General features: G+C 42.0%; 1 protein-coding gene and 1 long non-coding RNA gene across 4 annotated transcripts in view; one reads left to right on the top strand and one right to left on the bottom strand.

The window, feature by feature from the left end:
• LSM12 (LSM12 homolog) overlaps nucleotides 1-14,701 on the bottom strand; it is a 259,554-nt gene that overhangs the window by 21,205 nt on the left and 223,648 nt on the right. The gene's annotated exons all lie outside the window — the stretch shown is intronic.
• LOC137419102 (uncharacterized) lies at nucleotides 12,722-13,929 on the top strand. The gene is made up of 2 exons (XR_013623778.1): nucleotides 12,722-13,378; nucleotides 13,429-13,929. It is a non-coding gene; the product is annotated as an uncharacterized LOC137419102 (long non-coding RNA).

Raw genomic sequence — 14,701 nt, 5'->3', positions numbered from 1 at the left:
AATTTTAGATTTTTAGGACAAGGCATTCAATTAAAACGTTTATGGCTGGTATACCACTTCACCGATGATGTCATCATTATCATGCTTTTGTTCCACATTGGGAGAACTTGACAATGCTCCAGTTTCAAATTTTTCCATCCAACGGTTTCCGAGAAATAATTTTGTAATTATTTGAGTTTAATCCAAGATGGCTGCCATACCACGTGACCTATGACATCACAATTATCATAAAAACATTTAAATGGGTGCCACTCCTACCCTGAAAGTTTTGTCTCAATCGGACATGTGTTTGTTGAGAAAAACGAGGTTTAGCCCGTACAGACAAACGGATGGACAACCCGAAAACATAATGCCTCCAGCCACCTTCAGGGGTGGAGGTATAAAAACCTAAATTTATATCTATCTAAAAGCTTATATTTATTATGTACCTGCGTATGAAACATGGTTTGTTATTGCTTCCACAATGTGTAAGCATACCACACTCGTATTTATGTATGGATGTAGTATGTATGTATAGCCATATAGACGTCTGCTCCATTATATTGTTGATGTCTGTGTCTGAACCTGTGTGTTTTGCAAATAAAGAAGTTATTGTGATATATTCCCTGAATGCTGTTCATGTTACATTCAATACTTATCAAACTAGAGCAATACAACTGTGTCGCCAATATGCCTCCGCGTAGTCCCTGCCCGTGAAAATGGGTAGATGATATCGTTCACTGTCAGAAAAATAAACAAGTTTGGTTTAAATCCTTTTAGCTGTTTTGAAGTATCACATTTTTACCAGCCACGGCAGGTTTCACATCGATCGGTGAAGCGATTTCAGAGAAGGGATTTTTTTTTTAATATCGGCTTTCAAGCTAATATGACTGCCCCGCCACGTGACATATGACCTTAAAAAACGTACACCCTGCATATGTATTGTAGTGGGGCTGCTTAACTGATGAATTGTGCCTTTTCCCTTAAAAGCATGAAACTTGGCACATGGCTAGAATACCCCAAAAGAAATATTTTTAGTCCAGGGGGCATCTCCAATTTCACCCCATATGGCGGCCATCTTGAAATTCAGGATGGCCGTCATACAAGACCTGTTTTGATGAATATCTCCATAATTAGAACAGATATCAAAATGGTTGAAGTGCCTATACCTACATTTTTAGGGTCTAGGAATCCAATGGCAACATAAAATATTCAATAGTATATGGCAGCCATCTTGAAATCCAAGATGGCCGCCATAACAGACCTGTTTTGATGAATATCTCCATAATTAGAACAGCTATCTAAATGGTTGCAATGCCTACACCTACATTTTTAGGGTCTAGGAATCCAATGGTAACATAAAATATTAAGCAGTCATATGAAAATATTAATTTTGCATAGTATCATGCATACTGGGAATGCATATAAATACTCTTAACAGGTTGGCATTCTTCAGTGATTAAAAGTGTCTATGACATCGCAGACTGTAACTGTGCCATCTTGTGGTTTTCTAGTCATTGCTGCATTCTCCATCACATGCGCAGAGAGAAGTACAGGGAAGTGCAGCTTTCTTACACCGGCAACGACCAGTACATCCTTTTTTGCACCCACACTTAACAAGTTCATTGCAGATCTTTGCAGCCTCTGGAAGTGTTGTCCATATTGGTTTGAACTGGCCAGCAGACGTTTTTTGCCAACCCCATTCAGTGGGGCTTGGTAGATCAGGCTTAGCATGCAATGCTTGTCCCCACTCCCCAGCATAGTGCGCCTTGGTATACTGCCCGCTTTACGTGCTGCACAAGGGCATCATGTGTTGGTGGAATTGATTCCACAGGTCTGCCCTTCTTTGCAAACAGTTTCTTTCGTACAATGTTAATGTCAGTAGCAGTACTTGTGCGATCATACAACAGAATAACAAATCTCTCAATGACGTTCATGCAGGTTTCAGTTATCTCTGTGCTCTGGTGGCAAATTTCTGCTAGTACCTCTGTGAGCTCAGGGAATGATTCCCACACATTCCATGCAGTTACCTTTCCACGCCCATTAAACGCTGAAGAAGTGTCACACCCTGTTAGTGCATGAAACATGGGGAGGGCTTTAGATTTCTCAGGGCCAAGAGCTGTGGCTATATCATGTGCAGAGATAAATCGCATGTTCTTGCCTGTCCCAAATTGTAACCATATCATCACTGAAAGCTTCTGGGATGCTGTAACTGCAAGCACGACAACATCTGTGTCCACAGTTTGTATGAGGACCTTACTATGCCCTCTCTGTGTTGCATCAGCAGCATGTAGGAACATCCGACCATCTGCCTCTTCCTGAGTGCACGGGGAGAGTGATTCTAGATCAATGCGTGGTGGAGCAGTAAGAACCTCTGTATCAAGTGTGACAACTAGCTCCTTGCCTGGTCTTCAAATGATTTAATTGTTTCATTGGAAAGGAAGCTGAAGAGTTCACGCTTGTTTTCATCAACTCGAAGAAAGTTCTGCCACTGTCCAGGAATTGCAACTGAGGTATGTACTCGTCGGCGAACCCCCTTGACACGCTTTTCACGGGTCATGCTCTTAAGGCTGTCGGGTAGGTAACGGTCCCACACCAGATCAAGTCGGGTTGCAGATTTGTACTGTGAGAAAACAAATGGGATGAAGACCTTTTCGGCATATTCGCCAAATGTTTTGACTGTGCCAACATCGGGCTTTAGCTTTTGAACAATTACTGCCCCGTCAAGTATGACACGTCACCTCTGGCATCTGTGTGCTTGATGGTGAAAGTTCCTCTAAGCAGTCCAAAAGGTCGCTCTTTGTACCAGGTCGAAGCTTCCCATCCTTGGACAGAGATGGAGGGAAAGATTGATTTTCATGATGGAAAAATTCATCCAGGTTTCCCTCATGGGTTTGACAGGCAATATAGAGGCGAGAAAACAGTTGAACATCACTCTTCAATGAGGCTACCTTGTGTTTATCTGTCAGCTGGTCTGTTACTGATGAGCTGCCAAACAGAGGTAACTTTTTGCGCGGGACGACATCATTCAAAGGCTTTGAGCGTTCAATCAGCCTCTCTTGCACAAATGACTCCAGAGCCTCCTTTCCCACTTTCTGCACGTCTTTCACACTTTGTACGACTGATGCACTTGCTATATCCTTTGTGTCAAGGACCAAAAGGTCAGCGGTTTCTTCAAGAAATGGATTACCTAGCTCCTCGATAACTGATACAAGTGATCTGACATGTTTGTCAAAGGTCATCTGGGTGCTTTTATTCTGATCATGATGCAGTGATGGCGCTTTGCTTTCATGTTGCTCCTGTGCAGTCTCAAACTCATCAATCACCCTTGAGACCTCTGGACCTGCAACCATCCATCTTTGCAGAGCATGGGCATTGTCCAGCAGACCCACAGCTCCTCCATCTCCCTTGATACATGCATTGTTCTGTTCATGTGCATGATCTGTAGCAATTGAAGAAAATTTGCGTTGGGTCTTTTGTACCGTGAACATGCCAGCTCGGAAATTATCCAGAACTTTAGGGTGTGTCTTGTGCAAGTCCATCATATCACGCAAAGACTAGAAAACCACAAGATGGCACAGTTACAGTCTGCGATGTCATAGACACTTTTAATCACTGAAGAATGCCAACCTGTTAAGAGTATTTATGTGCTTTCCCAGTTTGCATGATACTATGCAAAATTAATATTTTCATATGGCCGCCACATACTGCTTAATATTTTATGTTACCATTGGATTCCTAGACCCTAAAAATGTAGGTGTAGGCACTGCAACCATTTAGATAGCTGTTCTAATTATGGAGATATTCATCAAAACAGGTCTGTTATGGCGGCCATCTTGGATTTCAAGATGGCTGCCATATACTATTGAATATTTTATGTTGTCATTGGATTCCTAGACCCTAAAAATGTAGGTATAGGCACTTCAACCATTTTGATATCTGTTCTAATTATGGAGATATTCATCAAAATAGGTCTTGTATGACGGCCATCTTGGATTTCAAGATGGCCGCCATATGGGGTGAAATTGGGGATGCCCCCTGGACTAAAAATCTTTCTTTTCGGGTATTCTAGCCATGTGCCAAGTTTCATGCTTTTAAGGGAAAAGGCACAATCGATCCGAATTTTTTAGCTAAGCCGCCCAGCTATTGGTAAAGGATCACGTTTGTGAAGTTTCCAGTTGATCGGATAAGGTTAGTTTTTCTATCCAAGATGGCTGCCAAACCACGTGACCCACGCCATCATCATTTTCAAACTATATGCAATAATGGTGTTAGGTGATATTTTTGAAAAATTTCGCATTGATAGGGTAAGTGGTTTCAGACATAATTATTTAATAATTTCCTTCAATCCAATAATGCTGCCAAACCATGCGACCGATGATGTCATAAGTTTAATATTTCAGTACAAATGGGTCAGAGGTCATGTGCATGCAAGTTCAGATTTTTAGGATAAGGCATTCAATTGAAACATTTATGGCTGGTACACCACTTCACCAATGATGTCATCATTATCATGCTTTTGTTCCCCATTGGGAGTACTTGAAATGAGCCAAGTTTCAAATTTTTCCATTCAGCAGTTTCCGAGAAATCTTTTTTAATTATTTGCGTTTAATTCAAGATGGCTGCCATAGCTTGTGACCTATGATGTCACAATTATCATAAAAACATTCTGCATAGGTGTGGCTCCTACCCTGAAAGTTTCGTCTCAATCGGACATGTGGTTGCTGAGAAAAATGAGGTTCAGCCGCCTGTACGGACGGACAACCCGAAGACTGAATGCATTCGGGGTCGGAGGCATAAACATAGGGGCAATACCCTTGGCGCTCACCTGGGAGAATAAACAGTACACTGCACTGACCAAAGGTATTTTAAACCCATTTCAGTGTTTGCTAGAAGACAGGGCAGCATGTAGAATCATACTAACATAATCATAAGACTTTAAAACAAACAAACAAACAAAAAATACCTTTTTTCAGGGCAACCCTCCCCCTCCCCCTGCCCCCCCCCCCAACCTCGTATACATCCTCAGACCCCAATTTTTATAATGCATTGAACAAACATTGGCACATGAAATTGGTGATGAAGGTTGTGGTGAGGTTTCATCGAAATTGCGTGTGTAGTTTCTGATAATAAAGCAAATACCTATTTTGGGGGGAGCAAACTTGGACCCACTTTGACCCCTTGTAGACCCACTTAGACTTCGATTTTCTTAGTGCCGTGAACAAACTTCGGTACATCATGAGGGATGAAGGTTGTGGTCAAGTTTTATCGAAATAGTGTGTGTAGTTAAGAGGAATAAGCAATTACCTATTTTGGGGCATCAAACCTGGATCCACTTTGACCCCAGTAAATCTCCTTAGACCCTGATTTTTTTTTTAATGCCGTGAACAAACTTTAGGCAGGTTAAAAAAAAATTCCTGTTTATCATCGCCGCCCGCCCCATGAAAGTCGGCCGCCCCAAAAAAATTTTTTTTTTTTTTGCTCGCGGTCAGTAAAATCCGTTCCCGCTCAGTGGAACAGGTTCGAATTTTGTATGTGCTCACGTACTGTCTGAGCCAAGTTACATGTGCGTGACAGTTTGACAGAAAATGCCGTTCGTTGTTTGCCAAATTCAGCGAACGTCCAGTGTTCTGAAGGCCTGGGTTGGTGTCAAAGTGCCAGAAAATATCACTCCAGACGAACTGTACTATGAGCTCGTGTGGGGAACGCTTGATGGTAAGAAATATAACCGTTTTTATGTACGTTGTTGTTGTTGTATATTTAGTGTGTGCGGGTTTTCCCCCTCACTCACCATTTACGTGGACCGCAAGGTTTTGCTTCTGATATAAAATGGGGTGTGCGCTTCCTTATTTTATTCATAAAGAATGGTGGGAAATATTGGACTCCAGTTCTGTTCTAAACTAAAATCTGTCGATATATCTGTACTGGGATCCCAGATCTGTATTTCTAGTTTTCATTCCCGGGTGGTTCAAAATTCCAAACCAAATCCACACTTGGAAAAAACAGAATTTCAGTACAAAACACTGAATTTGATCTGACTGATGAATACTTGCAATTATTAGTTACTAGGGCATGCCCGTACTATATATATATATCTAAAATTATATCCCCCCCCTCTATTTACATGAAATGGTTTGGTCCATTCGCAAAGCCAAAGCGAACGGCTTGCGAGTACGGTGACAATCCCCCCCCCCCCTCTATTTACATGAAATGGTTTGGTCCATTCGCAAAGCCAAAGCGAACGGCTTGCGAGTACGGTGACAATCCCCCCCCTCTATTTACATGAAATGGTTTGGTCCAAAGCGAACGGCTTGCGGAGTTTGGTAAAGAAATCGCCATAGCTCGGTAACTACTTGTCCGATTAATATGAAACCTTGAAAAGGCACATCCTCGGGTCCCCAGCAATATACCTGGCAAGTTTAAAGTATATCGGACCCGTGGTTGTCGAGAAACAGCGGTCACAGACAAACACACAGACAAACACACAGACAAACACACACACACACAGAGATTACTGGAATTATAGATAGACTAGGACGTGCCCGTACGTGGGTGCCCGTGCCCGTGGGTTACCCGTGGGAGGTAACTGTGATTAGTTTGGTAAATAAATCGCCATAGCTCGGTAACTACTTCTCCGATTACGTGCTTGCCCGTACGTGCGTGCAAAAAAACATGCGTTTACATGCAGTAACGACCACAGAACCCCCCCCCTCTATTTACATGAAATGGTTTGGTCCATTCGCAAAGCCAAAGCGAACGACCACAGAACCCCCCCCTCTATTTACATGAAATGGTTCGGTCCATTCGCAAAGCCAAAGCGAACGGCGAACGGCTAAATCGCAATAGCTCGGTAACTACTTCTCCGATTAATATGAAACCTTGAAAAGGCACATCCTCGGGTCCCCAGCAATATACCTGGCAAGTTTCAAGTATATCGGACCCGTGGGTGTCGAGAAACAGCGGTCACAGACAAACACACACACACACACACACACACACACACACACACACACACACACACACACAGACACACACACAGAGATTACTGGAATTATAGATAGATGAAAGGGTGTGTGTGTGTGTGTGTGTGTGTGTGTGTGTGTGTGTGTGTGTGTGTGTGTGTGTGTGTGCAGGGGGAGGGGGTGGGTCCTCACTTTTTCAATGTACAATTTTCCCCCACATTTTTGTTGTTTGAACCTTGATGTTTGTGGCTTGGCTGATAGGTAAACAGTATGGTAGACAATGTACAAGTATATTTTATAGTCATTTTTCTTTTTCAGGTGTACAAATGGAGTGGTAAACATCTCAGTGGGAGATAAAAAGACTATGACCCACGTTGCAGCTAGAGATTCAACATTGGCAGATGTCATCAATACCCTTGGAAATTTCATTGAGTTCGTTATTAGGCCATGGGCCACATATGGTCCACGAGCATCCCCCCCACCTCTAAACCAAACCAACTTTTTTTGAAGCCCAGAGGCATACTAAACACGATTCCAAATGTTACCAAGAAAAATTTAGGGATGCAATGCCCATTTCGGCTCAACAAAGTAGGGTACCCTCATAATTATGCCGACGCTCTCCGACGTCGACCGAACTTTGACTACTGATTATAATCTTCCACCAGAGGCCTCAAATAGCTCCTATTTCAATATATGATATACCAAATGAAAGATTATGAGCTGTTCTTTTTGAATATGTGGTAAATGAAACTATTGGGACAACTAGTTAAATAAACAGCTCTGCGGAACACAATAATTCAACCCGCGACTGCTTCTTCAATGAAATATTGGTATTTATTTCACAATCAGATTTTTAAACATTTATTTACATGGAAACTTTTCAATGTTGTATTAATCTCTTCATCGTGTATTACATTTGCTTTCAGGCGATACCTTCATATTTTTTCTAACAAGAGCCAATCTGAAATAACAGCCATTTGAATGTTTTAGATTCAACGTTGTGGAACGTTAACATGCACTATATTGAATCCAGTTATGCAGGCAATACCCATCGGCATGATCCCGTAATGTTTTTATATGCATTGTAATTAATTGATTCACTTTTTAGATCACAAGAAAAATTGTCACTAGCTAGCAAAATCCAAATTTGCCACCAAAAGTGACATGACAGTGCCCTCTCCTACAACTATGGGGATTGTCACTAAAAGAAATGAATATGTAACCCATGCCTATTTTAGTTGCATTTCAGATTCATTTTCCACAAATGAATGTTTTAAATACATAGTTAAGATCTCTCCTCAATATGGAAGAAAACAGGTAACAACCATTTGAATTAATTAAGTTTAACTGCTGTCAATTTACATATTTAAGTTTTCTATTTGCAGATTATACTAATTATAAATAATGGATATCTTGATATATGGATAAATAACCCCTGTTATTAACTTAAGCAAAATAGTAACTGCTTTTTTAATTCTTATTTTATGTGTACTTTCAGATGCGAGTAGGACTTAGACTGCGATGCTGACATCTATACTTGGAGAACCGTGCATCTAACCATGGCTTCGACATCCCACAAGAAGCGAAAGCATTGTACATCTGACACGGAACCCATTTGCATCATACACGTACCAGGGCTGAAGTATGGACCAATACAGCTGATGACGAATGTAAAGGATCCGGAACTGAAGATGGAAAAGTTGAAGGAGATCAAGCGTAGAAGAATGGCTGAACCTCAAGATTCACCCTATCGACTTGAAGAATCATGCAGAAAACTACCTGACATTATTGAAGAAGTGCATGGTTTTCACCGGGAATGCTATCAACGTTTTACGATGAATCTGAACCGCTTAAAAGAAGCAGAAACATCATCTTTGCCAGAATCCCGATCAACCCGCCGATCATCTAGTGATCACATTATCTTCCATGCTGATTGTATCTTCTGCAGATCAGAAGCAAGAAAGAAAGTAAAAATCCAAGGCAGCTGGACAACCGAAGGCCTCATAGACTTTGAACGGGAAGGCTGGAAACATGTCATTGATGTAGCAGAGGTGCGAAATGATGAAACTCTCCTTTTACGCATCAGGGGGCATGACCTCTTTGCATGTGAAGCAAAGTTTCACAGGTCATGTCGAAACAGATACACACAGAACCCTGAAAAATGGCGAAGTGATCGACTTGATGAACAAGAGAGACAGCGTGAAGTAGAAAAAGCTCACCAGATGGCAATGGCAGAAGTGACAAAAGTGGTTGACAAAGAAATTATTGCTGAGAAGAAAATTATGAAGCTATCTGTCTTGCTGAAGGTCTACACCAATAGGCTTCAGGACAGTCCACACCCGAATCCCAACTTCAGGAGCACCAACCTCAAGAAGAAGCTCGAGAAATATGATGCTTACCAAAGGAGCCTGGGATTTTGTCAAATGGGAGATTTCCAATCATACTTGGTATACAATACTCAAATTAATGTCGATTCAGCTGTTCGAAAAGCCTATCAATTAGCTTCAGAAGACACAGTTGCACTTGTCGGCACACAAATGCACCAGTCAATACAAGAGGCATACAATAACTCTACAGAGGTCAAATGGCCACCAACAGCTCAAGACCTTACCAACAACCAGATAGTAATTCCAGCAGAAATTGAACGTTTCTTACTCGATGCGATAACTGGCAAAGCAGTTCATACATCAGCAAGAGTTCATAGACTTGTTCAGTCAATAGGTCAAGACCTCTGTCGAGCGGCAACAAATGGATCATGGAAGCACCCAAAGCACATACTTCTGTGTATGACTATTCGGCACCTGTTTCGGAGTGAGAAGCTAGTAACACTCTTAAATCGTCTTGGTCATTGTGAGAGTTACAGCTTTTCTTTGGAGCTCGAGACAGCATTGGCTGAGGCTGTGACTGAAACATCCTCAATGCTGTCAAGTCAGATCGTAAGGTCACCCACAGCACCCAGTGTATTTCACTCAGAATTCGACAACTTTGACCAATTGCTTAATGATATGACTGGCAAGTCCTCTGTCCACACTGCTCATGGGATCATGCTCCAAGATATCGAAGGATCTGAGACAGGTGGTTCAAAACCAGAAATCCCAGCACTACCAAAGAACAAGCAACGATCAATGACGCTGAAGAAACAGGATTCTCTTGCAGACTGTTACGTGGCACGTCGCAATAGTCCATTGCTTGTCATCAACCAGCTTACATATCCTGGTGCTGTTCAAGCACGTGAAGAATCAATGAATTTACAGACCCTCTGGGTGTTACTGAGAAATCGATGCAAAGATGAGCAACAGGTTGCAAGCTGGAATGGTTTCCTGTCGCAGACAGGAACAGTTCCTCGAAGTCTAACAACTATCGACTATTACCCAGTCATAGCTGAACCGATAACAGAGTACAAGACTGTACAGGAATGCCTTCGGAATTCTGAGCAGGCAACCAGTGAAGTCGATCAACACTATGTGATTACCACATTCGACTTGGGGGTTTGCATGAAGGCATTCCCCCTGATATGGAACAACCCAATACGATACGAGAGACACATCGTGTTGATTGGAACCTTTCATCTCGCCTGCGCATATCTGAAAGTGATCGGCAAGAAGATGTTTGGCTCTGGTCTGTCTGATATCCTGCTAGAAGCTGGGTTGATTGGTTCTGGTTCACTGACAGGTGTGATGACTGGAAAACATTATGAAAGAGCAATGCATTGCCACAAGGTCATGTTAGAGTCACTGCAACGACTACTCATGGAACAGTTCAGCAAACAGGACAATGCTGACCTTCTGATGACCAGTCTCCCTGATGACTCAAGGGATAGACTAACACATTTGATTGATTCGCCAAATGCGGAAAACCTGAACGCAGTTCTATCTGACGAGAGCATCACTGAGCACATCAAGCGATATGCCAAATTTTGCAGTGAAGTTCGATCTGGAAAGCTAGGGAAAACAGCTCAGCTGTGGATTAGCTACATGGATCATTTTGGTCTCGTACTATCGCTGATTGAGGCAGTAAAGGTGAACAACTTTCAGCTCTACTCTCAGTGTATCAGCCAGATGAGCGACTTGTTTTTCAGCTTTGGAGCACAAAACTATGCTCGCTACACGACCTTCTTTTCAGTCTTCATAGCCAACATAGAAACATCTCATCCTGGAGCAGAGGAACTCCTTGAGAGGGGTGCCATAAGTGTGGCACGTTCGTTTATCCCTGGCAATAGGTGTGACGTGGACAAGACCATGGAAGAAACGTTTATGCGTCATGCCAAGTCTCATGGTGGTGGAGGTACAGGAATTTCAGGTATAATGACGAATTACAGTGCCTACCAGCGCTGGGTGAGAACCATACATGCAAGGTCGCAGTATGTTAATGCTACTCACAGCATGGCAAATATGCTGGCCGACTCTGGAGAGGGAATGAAACATCGAGACGTTCGCCCCACAGAGATCCTTCGAAGTGAGAAAAATGTTGTGAAAACTTGCGAGGCTATTGAAAGCTTCTTGAATCCATTTGACGTGGAAACCAAAGATAAACTCCTGATCCTTTCGTCTGGTGCAGCAGCATCGGATGATGTTGTCAAGGACGTACTAGCAGCTGAGAACCTGGGCAGACGTGCTAAAGAAGCATTCATTATCGAGCGACTCCAGACTGACAGCAAGTTCTTTGAGCCCGTAAAACGAATGAACTTGCGGACATTGGGAAGCATGAACAAGGTATCAATCATCAGCTCAGGAAAGCAAAAAGTCATACAATACAAACAACAAGGCAATGTTGCTTTCAAGCTATTCATGAAGTCTCAAAACGAAGGACTACAACTCGATCTCAAGGAGCTGATGACGTATCCCCTGACTCCAGTTTCTTACAGCCTTGGGACTTCAGATGGATTTCTCGCGAAAACAGACAAGAGTAAAGCCTTTCACCACTTGACCAAGGAGTGTGAGAATGCCATCATACCACCAGAGAACGACACCCTCACTGTGCATGATGGCAATGCATGCTTCTACTATCTCAAAGATCTTCCCGGAAGCTTCAGTGAAATCTGCTCTAAAGTTTTTGACACCATGTCAAACACTCACAACGTCATATTCAGCACAGACATGTACCTGCCAACCTCTGTTAAAGCAATGGAACGGAAGAGGAGAGGTGTTGGGAACAAATTGATCATCAAAGGAGGAGCGACCAAGAAGCCTCCAGACTGGAAACAGTTCCTGTCAAATGACGAGAACAAACTTCAATTTATCCAGATGTTGCTCAGGTTGTGGAGAACGGATGAGTATGCCTCAAAGCTTCATGGACGAAACGTGATACTGATATGTGATGGGGTGCCACATAAGCTGACATCTGAAGATGGGACAACAACTTCATCACACTTATTAGATTCGATGACCTCATCACAAGAAGAAACAGACTCGAGGATTATACTCTACTGTGAGTATGCTCAAAGCAAGAACTTCAACTATGTGCGAGTGAAAAGTCCTGACACAGACGTCTTCTTCATTCTATTGCACTATGCACACCGACTGGCTGATATCACAGTCCTCTTTGACACAGGAACAGGGAATAAAAAGAAGCTGATCAATATCTCAGAACTGGCCCATAACTACTCCCACGAATACTGCACGGCTCTCATGGCTCTGCATGCCTTTTGCGGCTGTGATACAACAAGTGCATTCAGAGGGATAGGAAAAGTAAAGCCTATGAAAACACTGCTGAAAATCCCTCGATATGTTCCAGTGTTGGCACAGCTGGGTGATACTTGGGACATTCCTTCATAGCTTCTGGATGACCTTGAAGCCTTCACATGTGCCATCTATGGTAGACCAAGGGTTTTAAAAGTGGATGACCTGCGACTCCTCAGGATAAATGAGCTATGTGCTCGTGATGAGATACTAACGCCTTCACAAAACATCGACATGGCCACTTTACCTCCCTGTAGAAGAAGCTTGCTTCAGCACATTGCGCGAGTCAACTATCAAGTGGGAATCTGGAAACGAGCACATATCCCTAAACCTGATGTTCCGCTGGCACACAATGGCCACGGATGGACACAAACAGACGAGCATCTCGAACCTCTGTGGTATGACGGAACTATGTTGCCTGCACAACTCTCGGATCTAGCCCGTACCGTTGCTCCTGGTACAGTCAACGACGACGATAACGACGACGACGACGATGATGATGATGATGCACTCATGGCTGAGAACAGTACCCTGGATGGAGATGAAACAGACAGTGACATAGAATGAACACTAAATCATGTTTATCCATGTTTCAAATTTGTCTATAATGTAATTGATTAACCAGATGTGTTCCTGTGTTTTATGTTATATTTGATATGTATAATTCAAAATGAAATGTCTGTGTGTCTGTGACCGCCGATGGCTGTGGGCACCACACCCGGGCAAACGGCTTATTGGTGGGTGTGTGTGTGTGTGTGTGTGTGTGTGTGTGTGTGTGTGTGTGTGTGTGTGTGTGTGTGTGTGTGTAGGTGTGTGTGTTTAGGGGTGTGTGTGTGTGTGGTTTTTTTAGTATTGTGTGTGTAACAAACATGTTTAGCAGAATATGTGTACATTCTCTTTGTCAAAGCTTTGAGGGTTAAGCGATTTTTGGCACTATGTGATGGCCATATTGGATAGAGTCACAACTATTGATTAAAATAAATAAACATGTTTGCTTAGTATCTTGTATTCTCAACAAAAGAAATTTAAAATCAGTTTAGTATATATGCATATAAAAACGTTATGTAATATAGGTATTGCTGTGCAACTGGATTGTTAATATAGTACATGTTAACGTTCCAAAACGTTGAATCTAAAACATTCAAATGGCTGTTATTTCAGATTGGCTCTTGTTAGAAAAAATATGAAGGTATCGCCTGAAAGCAAATGTAATACACGATGAAGAGATTAATACAACATTGAAAAGTTTCCATGTAAATAAATGTTAAAAAATCTGATTGTGAAATAAATACCAATATTTCATTGAAGAAGCAGTCGCGGGTTGAATTATTGTGTTCCGCAGAGCTGTTTATTTAACTAGTTGTCCCAATAGTTTCATTTACCACATATTCAAAAAGAACAGCTCATAATCTTTCATTTGGTATATCATATATTGAAATAGGAGCTATTTGAGGCCTCTGGTGGAAGATTATAATCAGTAGTCAAAGTTCGGTCGACGTCGGAGAGCGTCGGCATAATTATGAGGGTACCCTACTTTGTTGAGCCGAAATGGGCATTGCATCCCTAAATTTTTCTTGGTAACATTTGGAATCGTGTTTAGTATGCCTCTGGGCTTCAAAAAAAGTTGGTTTGGTTTAGAGGTGGGGGGGATGCTCGTGGACCATATGTGGCCCATGGCCTATATTACTTTCCTGGATCAGCCAAACCAACAGAAGACCAATGAACATAATGCTTTCGATATGTATGAATGCTATGGCAATAGCTGCTGATAGATACATGTATGGCAACCGGACATTATTCTTAAAAGCCGAAGTTTTGTTCTACCATTGTTATATGTATCAGCAAATATTAAAAGTAAACAGAACTCAATGTGACATAGGTTTCTTTATTTTCTTTATTTGAATCGTATCAGTGCGTACTTACGAAGGTTTACTAGTTTAGAAATCATAACATGATTCATCATGTGTGTCCGATCAAGTATATTTAAGAAAAAAACATGTTGTGCGTTGAATAATCCATTAAAATTTCACTCTGAAAAAAAAAAACCCCTCCCTCCCTACACACTTTTTTGAAAAAAAGTGA

This window comes from Myxine glutinosa, chromosome 1 (assembly GCF_964187855.1).
Source record: "Myxine glutinosa chromosome 1, kmMyxGlut1.1, whole genome shotgun sequence".
NCBI classification, from domain to species: domain Eukaryota; kingdom Metazoa; phylum Chordata; class Myxini; order Myxiniformes; family Myxinidae; genus Myxine; species Myxine glutinosa.
This window is presented reverse-complemented; position numbering and strand designations above follow the sequence as displayed.